Source organism: Triticum aestivum, chromosome 6A, assembly GCF_018294505.1.
Source record: "Triticum aestivum cultivar Chinese Spring chromosome 6A, IWGSC CS RefSeq v2.1, whole genome shotgun sequence".
Taxonomy (NCBI): Eukaryota; Viridiplantae; Streptophyta; class Magnoliopsida; order Poales; family Poaceae; genus Triticum; species Triticum aestivum.
This window is the reverse complement of record NC_057809.1, coordinates 129,872,426-129,888,128: the sequence shown is the minus strand read 5'-3', so window position 1 is coordinate 129,888,128 and position 15,703 is coordinate 129,872,426.

Here is a 15,703-nt window from a genome sequence, read left to right as displayed (position 1 = left end):
TCCATGACGAGGAGGGAGTAGTTCTCCCTCGGGGCTGAGGGTATGTACCAGTAGCTATGTGTTTGATCTCTCTCTCTCTCTCGTGTTCTTGAGGTGATACGATCTTGATGTATCGCGAGCTTTGCTATTATAGTTGGATCTTATGTTTCTCCTCCCCCTCTACTCTCTTGTAATGAATTGATTTTTCCCTTTGAAGTAATCTTATCGGATTGAGTCTTTAAAGATTTGAGAACACTTGATGTATGTCTTGCCGTGGATATCTGTGGTGACAATGGGATATCATGTGATTCACTTGATGTATGTTTTGGTGATCAACTTGCGGGTTCCGCCCATGAACCTATGCATAGGGGTTGGCACACGTTTTCGTCGTGATTCTCCGGTAGAACTTTGGGGCACTCTTTGAGGTTCTATGTGTTGGTTGAATAGATGAATCTAAGATTGTGTGATGCATATTGTATAATCATACCCACGGATACTTGAGGTGACATTGGAGTATCTAGGTGACATTAGGGTTTTGGTTGATTTGTGTCTTAAGGTGTTATTCTAGTACGAACTCTAGGGCTGTTTGTGACACTTATAGGAATAGCCCAACAGATTGATTGGAAAGAATAACTTTGAGGTGGTTTCGTACCCTACCATAATCTCTTCGTTTGTTCTCCTCTATTAGTGACTTTGGAGTGACTCTTTGTTGCATGTTGAGGGATAGTTTTATGATCCAATTATGTTAGTATTGTTGAGAGGACTTGCACTAGTGAAAGTATGAACCCTAGGCCTTGTTTCCTATCATTGCAATACCGTTTACGCTCACTTTTATCACTTGCTACCTTGCTGATTTTATAATTTCAGATTACAAATACCTTTATCTACTATCCATATACCACTTGTTTCACCATCTCTTCACCGAACTAGTGCACCTATACAATTTACCATTGTATTGGGTGTGTTGGGGACACAAGAGACTCTTTAGTATTTGGTTGCAGGGTTGCTTGAGAGAGACCATCTTCATCCTACGCCTCCTATGGATTGATAAACCTTAGGTCATCCACTTGAGGGAAATTTGCTACTGTCCTACAAACCTCTGCACTTGGAGGCCCAAGAACGTCTACAAGAAGAATGTTGTGTAGTAGACTTCAAGCAACACCAGATGTTATGAACGTCTGGCAGAGCAAAGTTGATGACTACTTGATAGTTTAGTGTGCCATGCTTTACGGCTTAGAACCGGGTCTTCAACGATGTTTTGAATGTCATGGAGCATATGAGATGTTCCAGGAGTTGAAGTTAATATTTCAAGCAAATGCCCGGATTGAGAGATATGAAGTCTCCAATAAGTTCTATAGCTGCAAGATGGAGGAGAATAGTTTTGTCAGTGAACATAGACTCAAAATGCCTGGGTATCATAATCACTTGACTCAACTGGGAGTTAATCTTCCTATTGATAGTGTCATTGACAGAGTTCTTCAATCACTGCCACCAAGCTACAAAAGCTTCGTGATGAACTATAACATGCAAGGGATGAATAAGACTATTCCCGAGCTCTTCGCGATGCTAAAGGCCGCGGAGGTAGAAATCAAGAAGGAGCATCAAGTGTTGATGGTCAATAAGACCACCAGTTTCAAGAAAAAGGGAAAAGGGAAGAAGAAGGGGAACTTCAAGAAGAACAACCAACAAGTTGCTGCTCAGGAGAAGAAACCCAAGTCTGGACCTAAGCCTGAGACTGAGTGCTTCTACTGCAAGCAGACTGATCATTGGAAGCGGAATTGCCCCAAGTATTTGGCGGATAAGAAGGATGGCAAAGTGAACAAAGGTATATGTGATATACATGTTATTGATGTGTACCTTACTAATGCTCGCAGTAGCACCTGGGTATTTGATACTGGTTCTGTTGCTAACATTTGCAACTCGAAACAGGGGCTACGGATTAAGCGAAGATTGGCTAAGGACGAGATGACGATGCGCGTGGGAAATGGTTCCAAAGTCGATGTGATCGCGGTCGGCACGCTACCTCTACATCTACCTTCGGGATTAGTATTAGACCTAAATAACTATTATTTGGTGCCAGAGTTGAGCATGAACATTATATCTGGATCTTGTTTGATGCGAGACGGTTATTCATTTAAATCGGAGAATAATGGTTGTTCTATTTATATGAGTAATATCTTTTATGGTCATGCATCCTTGAAGAATGGTCTATTTTTGTTGAATCTCGATAGTAGTGATACACATATTCATAATATTGAAGCCAAAAGATGCAGAGTTGATGATAATAATAGTGCAACTTATTTGTGGCACTGTCGTTTAGGTCATATCGGAGTAAAGCGCATTGATACGTCTCTGTCGTATCTATAATTTTTGATTGTTCCATGCCAATATTATTCAACTTTCATATACTTTTGGCAACTTTTTATACTATTTTTGGGACTAACATATTGATCCAGTGCCCAGTGCCAGTTCATGTTTGTTGCATGTTTTTTGTTTCGCAGAATATCCATATCAAACGGAGTCCAAACGGAATAAAAACTGACGGAGATTTTTTTTGGAATATTTATGATTTTTGGGAAGAAAAATCCACGCGAGACGGTGCCCGAGGTGGCCACGAGGCAGGAGGGCGCGCCCCTGACCCTCGTGGGCCACCCGTAAGGCGGTTGATGCCCTTCTTTCGCCACAAGAAAGCTAATATCCGGATAGAGATCGTGTTAAAATTTCAGCCCAATCGGAGTTACGGATCTCCGGGAATATAAGAAACGGTGAAAGGGAAGAATCTGATAACGCAGAAACAGAGAGAGACAGAGAGGCAGATCCAATCTCGGAGGGGCTCTCGCCCCTCCCGTGCCATGGAGGCCATGGACCAGAGGGGAAACCCTTCTCCCATCTAGGGAGGAGGTCAAGGAAGAAGAAGGAGGGGGTCTCTCCCCCCCTCGCTTCCGGTGGCGCCGGAACGCCGCCAAGGCCCATCATCATCACCTCGATCTACACCAACACCTCTGCCATCTTCACCAACATCTCCATCACTTTCCCCCTCTATCTACATAGGTCCACTCTCCTGCAACCCGCTGTACCCTCTACTTGAACATGGTGTTTTATGCTTCATATTATTATCCAATGATGTGTTGCCATCCTATGATGTCTGAGTAGATTTTCATTGTCCTATCGGTGGTTGATGAATTGCTATGATTGATTTAATTTGCTTGTGGTTATGTTGCTGTCGTTTGGTGCCCATCATATGATTGCGCGTGTGGATCACACCCTAGGGTTAGTTGTATGTTGATAGGACTATGTATTGGAGGGCAAGAGTGACAGAAGCTTCAACCTAGCATAGAAATTGATGCATACGGGATTGAAGGGGGACCAATATATCTTAATGCTATGGTTGGGTTTTACCTTAATGAACATTAGTAGTTGTGGATGCTTGCTAATAGCTCCAATCATAAGTGCATAGAATTCCAAGTCAGGGATGACATGCTAGCAGTGGCCTCTCCCACATAATACTTGCTATCCGTCTAGTAAAGTAGTCAATTGCTTAGGGACAATTTCGCAACTCCTACCACCACTTTTCCACACTCGCTATATTTACTTTATTGTTTCTTTATCTAAACAGCCCCTACTTTTTATTTACGTAATCTTTATTATCTTGCAAACCTATCCAACAACACCTACAAAGTACTTCTAGTTTCATACTTGTTCTAGTTAAAGCGAACGTCAAGCATTGAAAGCACAAGTGCTCCCTAGGTGGTTTTGGTAATTAATGACAACATATCTCTTGTTGGACTAACGTTTCTATCTAGTATGTTTCAGATAAGTTCAACAATGGAGTGGCATGGACTAAAGGTTGTGGGAAATTCTCCAAGATGCTAAGGACAAAGGATTGGCTAAAGCTTAAAGCTCAAGACTCTTCATTTTACATTTTAGTGATCCAAGATCACATTGAGCCCATAGGAAAATCCAATACTATCAAGGAGGGATGAGGTGTTGCTTAATGAGCCTCTTGCTTCAAGTGCTTAATGATATGCTCCAAAATCCTCAGCTACTTTCCCACTTCCACATATGACCTAAACCTAAGCCAAACTCGGACCTACCGATTATTTCTATCCGGCGCCACCGAGTTTCACTTGTCATAGCCATTGCCAAACCCTAGCAAATCGGTTCTACCGATAGGGATCTCGGTCTCACCGAGATGGGATTGTAATCTCACTGTGTATGTCCATTGCCAAAATCGGTCTCACCGATCTTGTGCAATCGGTACTACCGAGGTTACAATGCAAACTCACTATGTATGCTCATTACCAAAATCGGTCTCACTGAGTTTGTGTAATCGGTCCCACCGAGTTTGCCTGACCAACCCTCTGGTTAGCTTATTACCAAATCGGTCTCACCGAGTTTGTGTAATCGGTCTCACCGAGATTACGTTATGCCCTAACCCTAACCATATCGGTCTTACCGAGTTGCATGTCAGTCCCACCGAAAATCTCTAACGGTCACTAGGTTTACTATTTCGGTCCGACCGAGTTTGTTGATTCGGTCCCACCGAGATTGGTAAATTGTGTGTAATGGTTGGATTTTGTATGGAGGCTATATATATACCCCTCCACCTCCTCTTCACTCGTGGAGAGAGCCATCAGAACACATCTACACTTCCAACTCATATGTTCTGAGAGAGAACCACCTACTCATGTGTTGAGGCCAAGATATTCCATTCCCACCACATGAATCTTGATCTCTAGCCTTCCCCAAGTTGCTTTCCACTCAAATCTTCTTTCCACCAAATCCAAATCCTGTGAGAGAGAGTTGAGTGTTGGGGAGACTATCATTTGAAGCACAAGAGCAAGGAGTTCATCATCAACACACCATTTGTTACTTCTTGGAGAGTGGTGTCTCCTAGATTGGCTAGGTGTCACTTGGGAGCCTCCGACAAGATTGTGGAGTTGAACCAAGGAGTTTGTAAAGGCAAGGAGATCGCCTACTTCATGAAGATCTACCGCTAGTGAGGCAAGTCCTTCGTGGGCGATGGCCATGGTGGGATAGACAAGGTTGCTTCTTCGTGGACCCTTCGTGGGTGGAGCCCTCCGTGGACTCGCGCAACCGTTACCCTTCGTGGGTTGAAGTCTCCATCAACGTGGATGTAGGATAGCACCTCCTATTCGAACCATGGGAAAAACATCTGTGTCTCCAATTGCGTTTGAATTCTCCAAACCCTTCCCTTTACATTCTTGCAAGTTGCATGCTTTACTTTCCGCTGCCTACATACTCTTTGCATGCTTGCTTGATATGTATTGTGAATGTTGAAATTGTGCCTAAACTCCACTTAAACCGAAAAAGCTTAAAAATTGCAACTTTAGCATTAAGTGTCTAATCACCCCCCTCTAGACACATCTACTTCAAGGTCCTACAAGTGGTATCATAGCTTTGGTCTCCATTGCCTTGGTTTAATCACCATTGGAGGAAGATGGATGTGTCTACTTTAGGGAGTCTTAGACATAGAGTGCCTATTCTTGATGGAGAGTATTTTCATGAGTGGAAAAATGAGAGGCTTGTAATTTTCAATTAATATCATTTGAACAAGTATATTGCTAGCCCTTGTGCACCTCATATTGATCCTTTGCATCCTACCCTAGATGAAGATATTGACATAATTCGCAATCTTAGAACTGTTGAGCTCATCATTAGAGGATTGCCCAAAAAATTGATTGCTAGTTTGCCTACTCTTAATTGTGCCTATACTATATGGAAATTTCTTGAGGAACGATTTCCCGATTATTTCTTGAAAAATTTGGATGAAATTCTCCATAAATCTATTGCCTTGAGTAAGATGAACTCTAGTGATCCTAGTTTTGGTGATTGTCTATTTGAGCTTACCAATCTCAAGCGTGCTAAAGGAGATGTTGGAATCATTAGTGATATTATATCTGAAGCTATAAGAATTCATAAAGGTGACCACTTTGATGATCATTTATCTAATGAATTACCCTCTCTAGGAAATGATGAGTCACAAGATCATGGTGAACATGGATACTATGATGATGATGATAGTGACTTTGATCTTGATGATGCAATGAGACATTTTGGTCTTATGGCAAATCTTCGGGGATATGTGTCAGGAGGAAAGGAATGGGTTCTTGATAGTGGATGTACTGATCATATGACCGGAGATGAAGAGATGTTCTGTGAGCTTGCTGAAAATGACGGCCCTCGAAAATATGTCACCTTTGGTGATAATTCAAAGGGTAAAGTGTTGGCCTTGGTAAGGTGGCCATCTCACATGATAGTTCCATTCAAAATGTCATGCTCGTTGAATCTCTCGGCTACAACTTACTTTCAGTATCTAGACTTGTTGATTTCGGTTTGAATGTCCTATTTACTGAGGTAGATTGCCAAGTGTTTCGTCGAGACAATCATAAAATGGTCTTTACCGGTATACGTAGAGGTGATCTTTACATTGTCGATTTCTCTAAAAAGGCACAACCTAAAACTTGCTTTATTGCTAAATCCTCAAAAGGTTGGTTGTGGCATAGACAACTAGGTCACGTTGGCATGAGAAGCCTTGACAAGCTTATTAAAGGAAATCATATCCTTGGAGTTAACGATGTCATATTTGATAAGGATAGACTTTGCAGTGCTTGTCAAGCAGGTAAACAGGTTGGAGGAAGGCATCCCGTAAAGAACATCATGACCACAAGGAGGCCACTCGAGCTACTTCATATGGATCTTTTTGGTCCCAACGCCTACAAGAGTCTCGGTGGAAATTATTTTGGTCTAGTTATAGTTGATGATTTTTCAAGATTTACGTGGGTGTTCTTTCTTGATGACAAGTCGCAGGTCCATAAGATCTTCAAAAACTTTGCTAGGAAGACCCAAAATCAGTTTGACGTGAAGATCAAGAAGGTTCGGAGTGACAACGGAACGGAGTTCAAGAACGCAAATGTGGACACCTTTCTTGACGAAGAAGGGATCTCACACGAGTTCTCGGCTACGTACACACCTCATCAAAATGGAGTTGTTGAGAGGAAGAACCGGACGCTCATCAAAATGGCGAGAATGATGCTTGATGAGTACAAGACGCCGAAGCACTTTGGGGCAGAAGCGGTTGAGACAGCTTGTCATGCAACAAATCGCTTGTATCTTCACAAGCTACTCGGCAAGACGGCATACGGACTCCTCACCGGTAACAAACCCCAAGTTGGATACTTTCGAGTATTCGGCTCCAAGTGCTACATTCTTGACAAGCATCGTCGTTCAAAGTTTGCTCCTAAATCTCATGAAGGTTTTCTACTTGGTTATGGCTCAAACTCTCACACTTACCGTGTCTACAACAATTTCACCCGAAAGGTTGAAGAGACGGTAGATGTGAAGTTTGATGAATCTAATGGCTCGCAAGTAGAGCAATTGCCAATCGACGTAGGAGACAAAGACCCTTCAGAAGCAATCCAAGACTTGTCTATTGGCAAAATTCGTCCAACGGAGGTGAAGGAGAGTACCTCGTCCGTCCAAGTGGAAGCTTCTACTTCACGACAAGGTGAACCAAGAATTGATACGGAAGCATCCACAAGTGGGACACACCAAGATGAAGAAGACGAGGAAATGCATCAAGACGAACATCAACAACCTCCTTCTCCACCACGACAAGAGAACGACAACGTCAACAATGAAGAAGGCCAAGAAGAAGAACAAGATGAAGAAGATGTTCAACAAAGACCCAAGCAAAAGCTCTCACGAGTTCGAGCAAGAATTGCCAAAGATCATCCCGTCGAGCAAATCTACAATGATATTCAAACCGGGAGAATCACTCGCTCAAAAACTCGTTTAGCTAACTTTTGTGAAAACTATTCATTCATCTCTAGCATTGAACCTATGAAGGTTGAAGAAGCATTGGAAGATCCGGATTGGATAAACGCTATGCATGAAGAGCTACACAACTTTGAGAGAAACCAAGTTTGGACATTGGTTGAGAAGCCCGACAACAACCACAACATCATAGGTACCAAATGGGTGTTTCGCAACAAGCAAGATGAAGATGGACAAGTGGTTCACAACAAAGCATGTCTCGTCGCCCAAGGATACACACAAGTCGAAGGTATGGACTATGGTGAGACATATGCTCTCGTTGCTAGACTTGAGTCCATTCGCATCTTACTTGCCTATGCTAATCACCATAATATCACCTTGTACCAAATGGACATTAAAAGTGCTTTTCTAAATGGTGAAATAGAGGAGGAAGTTTATGTCAAACAACCTCCCGGCTTTATCAATCCTAAGAAACCAAATCATGTTTACAAACTTCACAAAGCTCTTTATGGTCTTAAACAAGCTCCTAAAGCATGGTATAAATGCTTGACCAAGTTCCTTATTGCAAGTGGTTTTGAAATTGGTAAAATTGATTCTACTCTTTTTACTAAAAGGGTTAATGGAGAACTATTTGTATGCCAAATTTATGTTGATGATATCATATTTGGTTCAACTAACCCTCTCTTCAGTTCAAAGTTTGGAAAGCTAATGTCAGAGAAGTTTGAGATGTCTATGATGAGTGAACTCAAATTCTTTCTTAGTTTGCAAATCAAGCAAACTAAGGAAGGTACATTTGTCTCTCAAACGAAGTACACCAAGGACTTATTCAAGAAGTTCAATATGCAAGAATGCAAAGGTATGCCTACACCCATGCCTACTAGTGGACATCTTGATTTGACCAAAGATGGTGAACCGGTTGATCAAAAGGTTTATCGCTTTATGATTGGTTCTTTGTTATACCTATGTGCTTCACGTCCCGACATTATGCTAAGTGTGTGCATGTGTGCACGTTATCAAGCTGCTCCTAAAGAATGTCATCTTAAGGCCGTGAAAAGGATAGTGAGATACTTAATTCATACACCAAACTTTGGCATTTGGTATCCTAAGAGGTCTTCTTTTGATCTTGTTGGCTATTCTGACTCAGATTGTGCCGGAGACAAGGTTGATAGAAAGTCCACTTCGGGTACTTGTCAATTTCTTGGTAGATCTCTTGTGTCTTGGTCTTCCAAGAAACAAAACTCGGTATCCTTATCCACCGCCGAAGCGGAATACATTGCCGCTGGTTCATGTTGTGCTCAATTACTTTGGATGACCCAAACTCTTAAAGATTATGGGATCTATGTGAAACATGTTCCACTGCTTTGTGACAATGAAAGTGCTATCAAAATTGGTCATAATCTTGTACAACATTCTCGAACTAAGCATATTGAAGTTCGTCATCATTTCATTCGAGACCATGTTGCTAAGGGTGACATTAATCTTAAGCATGTTCGCACCGATAAGCAATTAGCGGATATATTTACTAAACCTCTTAATGAGAAAGTATTTTGTAGGTTGAGAGGTGAATTGAACATTATTGATACTTTGAACTTGGAGTAGGAACTCCATTGGATTCATGCAAGACATGAGCTTATGACTAATCCATGATATATTGTTGGGTTTCGTAGTAATTTCAAAAAATTTCCTACGCACACGCAAGATCATGTGATGCATAGCAACGAGAAGGGGGGAGTGTGATCTACATACCTAGTAGATCGACAACGGAAGCGTTTGGTTGATGTAGTCGTACGTCTTCACGATCCGACCGATCAAGCACCGAAACTACGACACCTCCGAGTTCTAGCACACGTTCAGCTCGATGATGATCCCCGGACTCTGATCCAGCAAAGTGTCAGGGAAGAGTTCCGTCAGCACGACGGCGTGGTGACGATCTTGATGTACTACAGCAGCAGGGCTTCGCCTAAACTCCGCTACAATATTATCGAGGACTATGGTGGCTGGGGGCGCCGCACACGGCTAAGGAAAAGATCACGTGGATCAACTTGTGTGTTTCTGGGGTGCCCCTGCCTCCGTATATAAAGGACTAAAGGGGGGAGGCTGGCCGGCCATGAGGGGCGCGCCAGGAGAGTCCTACTCCCTCTGGGAGTAGGATTCCCCCTCCAATCCTAGTTGGAATAAGACTCGCGGAGGGGGGAAAAGAGAGAGAGGGGCCGGCCCCCTCTCCTTGTCCAATTCGGACCAAGGGAGGGGAGGGGCGCGCGGCCCACTATGGGTTGCCTCTTCTCTTTTCCACTAAGGCCCAATAAGGCCCATCTAGCTCCCCGGGGGGTTCCGGTAACCTCCCGGTACTCCGGTAAAATCCCGATTTCACTCGGAACACTTCCGATATCCAAACATAGGCTTCCAATATATCAATCTTTATGTCTCGACCATTTCGAGACTCCTCGTCATGTCCGTGATCACATCCGGGACTCCGAACAACCTTCGGTACATCAAAATGCATAAACTCATAATATAACTGTCATCGTAACCTTAAGCGCGCGGACCCTACGGGTTCGAGAACAATGTAGACATGACCGAGACACGTCTCCGGTCAATAACCAATAGCGGGACCTGGATGCCCATATTGGCTCCTACATATTCTACGAAGATCTTTATCGGTCAGACCGCATAACAACATACGTCGTTCCCTTTGTCATCGGTATGTTACTTGCCCGAGATTCGATCGTCAGTATTCCAATACCTAGTTCAATCTCGTTGTTGGCAAGTCTCTTTACTCGTTCTGTAATACATCATCCCGCAACTAACTCATTAGTCGCAATGCTTGCAAGGCTTAAGTGATGTGCATTACCGAGAGGGCCCAGAGATACCTCTCCGACAATCGGAGTGACAAAACCTAATCTCGAAATACGCCAACCCAACATGTACCTTTGGAGACACCTGTAGTAGTCCTTTATAATCACTCAGTTACGTTGTGACGCTTGGTAGCACCCAAAGTGTTCCTCCGGTAAACGGGAGTTGCATAATCTCATAGTTATAGGAACATGTATAAGTCATGAAGAAAGCAACAGCAACATACTAAACGATCGGGTGCTAAGCTAATGGAATGGGTCATGTCAATCAGATCATTCACTTAATGATGTGATCCCGTTAATCAAATAACAACTCATTGTTCATGGTTAGGAAACATAACCATCTTTGATTAACAAGCTAGTCAAGTAGAGGCATACTAGTGACACTTTGTTTGTCTATGTATTCACACATGTATTATGTTTCCGGTTAATACAATTCTAGCATGAATAATAAACATTTATCATGATATAAGGAAATAAATAATAACTTTATTATTGCCTCTAGGGCATATTTCCTTCAGTCTCCCACTTGCACTAGAGTCAATAATCTAGTTCACATTGCTATGTGATTAACACCAATAGTTCACATCTTTATGTGATTGGTTCACATATCCATGTGACTAACACCCAAAAGGTTTACTAGATTCAATAATCTAGTTCACATCGCTATGTGATTAACACCCAAAGAGTGATCATGTTTTGCTTGTGAGAGAAATTTAGTCAACGGGCCTGCCAAATTCAGATCCGTATGTATTTTGCAAAATTCTATGTCTACAATGCTCTGCACGGAGCTACTCTAGCTAATTGCTCCCACTTTCAATATGTATCCAGATTGAGACTTAGAATCATCTGGATCAGTGTCAAAAACTTGCATCGACGTAACCCTTTACGACAAACCTTTTTGTCACGTCCAGAATCGAGAAACATATCCTTATTTCACTAAAGATAATTCTGACCGCTGTTAGTGATCTACTCCTAGATCACTATTGTACTCCCTTGCCAAATCAGTGCAGGGTATACAATAGATCTGGTATACAGCATGACATACTTTATAGAACCTATGGCTAAGGCATAGGGAATGACTTTCATTCTCTTTCTATCTTCTGCCGTGGTCGGGCTTTGAGTCTTACTCAACTTCACACCTTGTAATACAGGCAAGAACTCTTTCTTTGACTACTCCATTTTGAACTATTTCAAAATCTTGTCATGGTATGTACTCATTGAAAAAACTTATCAAGCGTCTTGATCTATCTCTATAGATCTTGAATCTCAATTTGTAAGCAGCTTCACCGAAGTCTTTCTTTGAAAAACTCCTTTCAAACACTCCTTTATGCTTTACAGAATAATTCTACATTATTTCCGATCAACAATATGTCATTCACATATACTTATCAGAAATGCTGTAGTGCTCCCACTCATTTTCTTGTAAATACAGGCTTCACCGTAAGTCTGTATAAAACTATATGCTTTGATCAACTCATCAAAGCGTATATTCCAACTCTGAGATGCTTGCACCAGTCCACAGATGGATCGCTGGAGCTTGCACATTTTGTTAGCACCTATCGGATTGACAAAACCTTCTAGTTGCATCGTATACAACTCTTCTTTAATAAATCCATTAAGGAATTCAGTTTTGTTTATCCCTTTGCCAGATTTCATAAAATGCGGCAATTTCTAACATGATTTGGACAGACTTAAGCATAGATACGAGTGAGAATCTCTCATCGTAGTCAACACCTTGAACTTGTCGAAAACCTTTTGCGACAATTCTAGCTTTGTAGATAATAACACTACTATCAGCGTCTGTCTTCCTCTTGAGGATCCATTTAATTTTTATGGCTTGCCAATCATCGGGCAAATCCATCAAAGTCCATACTTTTTTCTCATACATGGATCATATCTCAGACTTCATGGCCTCAAACCATTTCGCGGAATCTGGGCTCATCATCGCTTCCTCATAGTTCGCAAGTTCGTCATGGTCTAGTAACATGACTTCCAGAACAGGATTACCGTACCACTCTGGTGCGGATCTTACTCTGGTTTACCTACGAGATTCGGTAGTAACTTGATCTCAAGTTACATGATCATCATCATTAGCTTCCTCACTAATTGGTGTAGTAGTCACAAGAACAGAATTCTGTGATGAACTACTTTCCAATAAGGGAGAAGGTACAATTACCTTATCAAGTTTTCTACTTTCCTCCCACTCACTTCTTTCGAGAGAAACTCCTTCTCTAGAAAGTTTCCGAATTTAGCAACAAAAGTCTTGCCCTCAGATCTGTGATAGAAGGTGTATCCAATAGTTTCCTTTGGATATCTTATGAAGACACATTTCTCCGATTTGGGTTTGAGTTTATCAGGTTGAAACTTTTTCACTTAAGCATTGCAACCTCAAACTTTAAGAAACGACAGCTTAGGTTTCTTGCCAAACCATAGTTCATACGGTGTCGTCTCAACGGATTTAGATGGCGCCCTATTTAACGTGAATGCAGCTGTCTCTAATGTATAACCCCAAAACGATAGTGGTAGATCGGTAAGAGACATCATAGATCGCACCATATCTTAATAAAGTACGGTTATGACGTTCGGACACACCATTACATTGTGGTGTTCCAGGTGGCGTGAGTAGTGAAACTATTTCACATTGTTTTTAACTGAAGGCCAAACTCGTAACTCAAATACTCTTCTCTACGATCAGATCATAGAAACTTTATTTTCTTGTTACAATGGTTTTTCACTTCACTCTGAAATTCTTTGAACTTTTCAAATGTTTCAGACTTATGTTTCATCAAGTAGATATACTCATATCTGCTCAAATCATGTGTGAAGATCAGAAAATAATGATACCTGTTGCGAGCCTCAATATTCATCGGACCACATACATCAGTATGTATGATTTCCAACAAATCTGTTGCTCGCTCCATTGTTCCAAAGAACGGAGTCTTAGTCATCTTGCCCATGAGGCATGGTTCGCAAGCATCAATTGATTCATAATCAAGTGATTCCAAAAGCCCATCAGCATGGAGTTTCTTCATGCGCTTTACACCAATATGACCTAAACGGTAGTGCCACAAATAAGTTGCACTATCATTATTAACTTTGCATCTTTTGGTTTCAATATTATGATTATGTGTATCACTACGATCGAGATCCAACGAACTATTTTCATTGGGTGTGTAACCATATAAGGTTTTATTCATGTAAACAGAACAACAATTTATTCTCTTACTTAAATGAATAACCGTATTACAATAAACATGATTAAATCATATTCATGCTGAACGCAAACACCAAATAACACTTATTTAGGTTCAACACTAATCCCGAAATTATAGGGAGTGTGCGATGATGATCATATCAATCTTGGAACCACTTCCAACACACATCGTCACTTCACCTTTAACTAGTCTCTGTTTATTCTGCAACTCCCGTTTCGAGTTACTAATCTTAGCAACTGAACTAGTATCAAATACTGAGGGGTTGCTATAAACACTAGTAAAGTACACATCAATAACATGTATATCAAATATACTTATGTTCACTTTGCCATCCTTCTTATCCGCCAATCACTTGGGGTAGTTCCGCTTCTAGTGACCAGTCCCTTTGCAGTAGAAGCACTTAGTCTCAGGCTTAGGACCAGACTTGGGCTTCTTCACTTGAGCAGCAACTTGCTTGCCGTTCTTCTTGAAGTTCCCCTTCTTCCCTTTGCCCTTTTCTTGAAACCAGTGGTCTTGTTAACCATCAACACTTGATGTTTTTCTTGATTTCTACCTTCATCGATTTCAGCATCACGAAGAGCTTGGGAATTACTTTTGTCATCCCTTGCATATTATAGTTCATCACGAAGTTCTACTAACTTGGTGATGGTGACTAGAGAATTCTGTCAATCACTATTTTATCTGGAAGATTAACTCCCACTTGATTCAAGCGATTGTAGTACCTAGACAATCTGAGCACATGCTCACTAGTTGAGCGATTCTCCTCCATCTTTTAGCTATAGAACTTGTTGGAGACTTCATATCTCTCAACTCGGGTATTTGCTTGAAATATTAACTTCAATTCCTGGAACATCTCATATGGTCCATGACGTTCAAAACGTCTTTGAAGTCCTGATTCTAAGCCGTTAAGCATGGTGCACTAAACTATCAAGTAGTCATCATATTGAGCTAGCCAAACGTTCATAACGTCTGCATCTGCTCCTGCAATAGGCCCGTCACCTAGCGGTGCATCAAGGACATAATTCTTTTGTGTAGCAATGAGGATAAACCTCAGATCACGGATCCAATCCGCATCATTGCTACTAACATCTTTCAACACAATTTTCTCTAGGAACATATCAAAATAAACATATGAAAGCAACAACGCGAGCTATTGATCCACAACATAGATATGCTAATACTACCAGGACTAAGTTCATGATAAATTTAAGTTCAATTAATCATATACTTAAGAACTCCCACTTAGATAGACATCCCTCTAATCCTCTAAGTGATTACGTGATCCAAATCAACTAAACCATAACCGATCATCACGTGAAATGGATTAGTTTTCAATGGTGAACATCATTATGTTGATCATATCTACTATATGATTCACGCTCGACCTTTCGGTCTCCGTGTTCCGAGGCCATATCTGCATATGCTAGGCTCGTCAAGTATAACCCGAGTATTCTGCGTGTGCAAAACTGGCTTGCACCCGTTGTAGATGGACGTAGAGCTTATCACACCCGATCATCACGTGGTGTCTGGGCACGACGAACTTTGGCAACAGTGCATACTTAGGGAGAACACTTGATAATTTAGTGAGAGATCATCTTATAATGCTACCATCAATCAAAGCAAGATAAGATGCATAAAAAGATAAACATCACATGCAATCAATATAAGTGATATGATATGGCCATCATCATCTTGTGCTTGTGATCTCCATCTCCGAAGCATCGTCATGATCACCATCGTCACTGGCATGAGACCTTGATCTCCATCGTAGCGTCGGTGTCGTCTCGCCAAGTTTGTGCTTCCACGACTGTCGCTACCGTTTAGTGATAAAGTAAAGCATTACATCGCGATTGCATT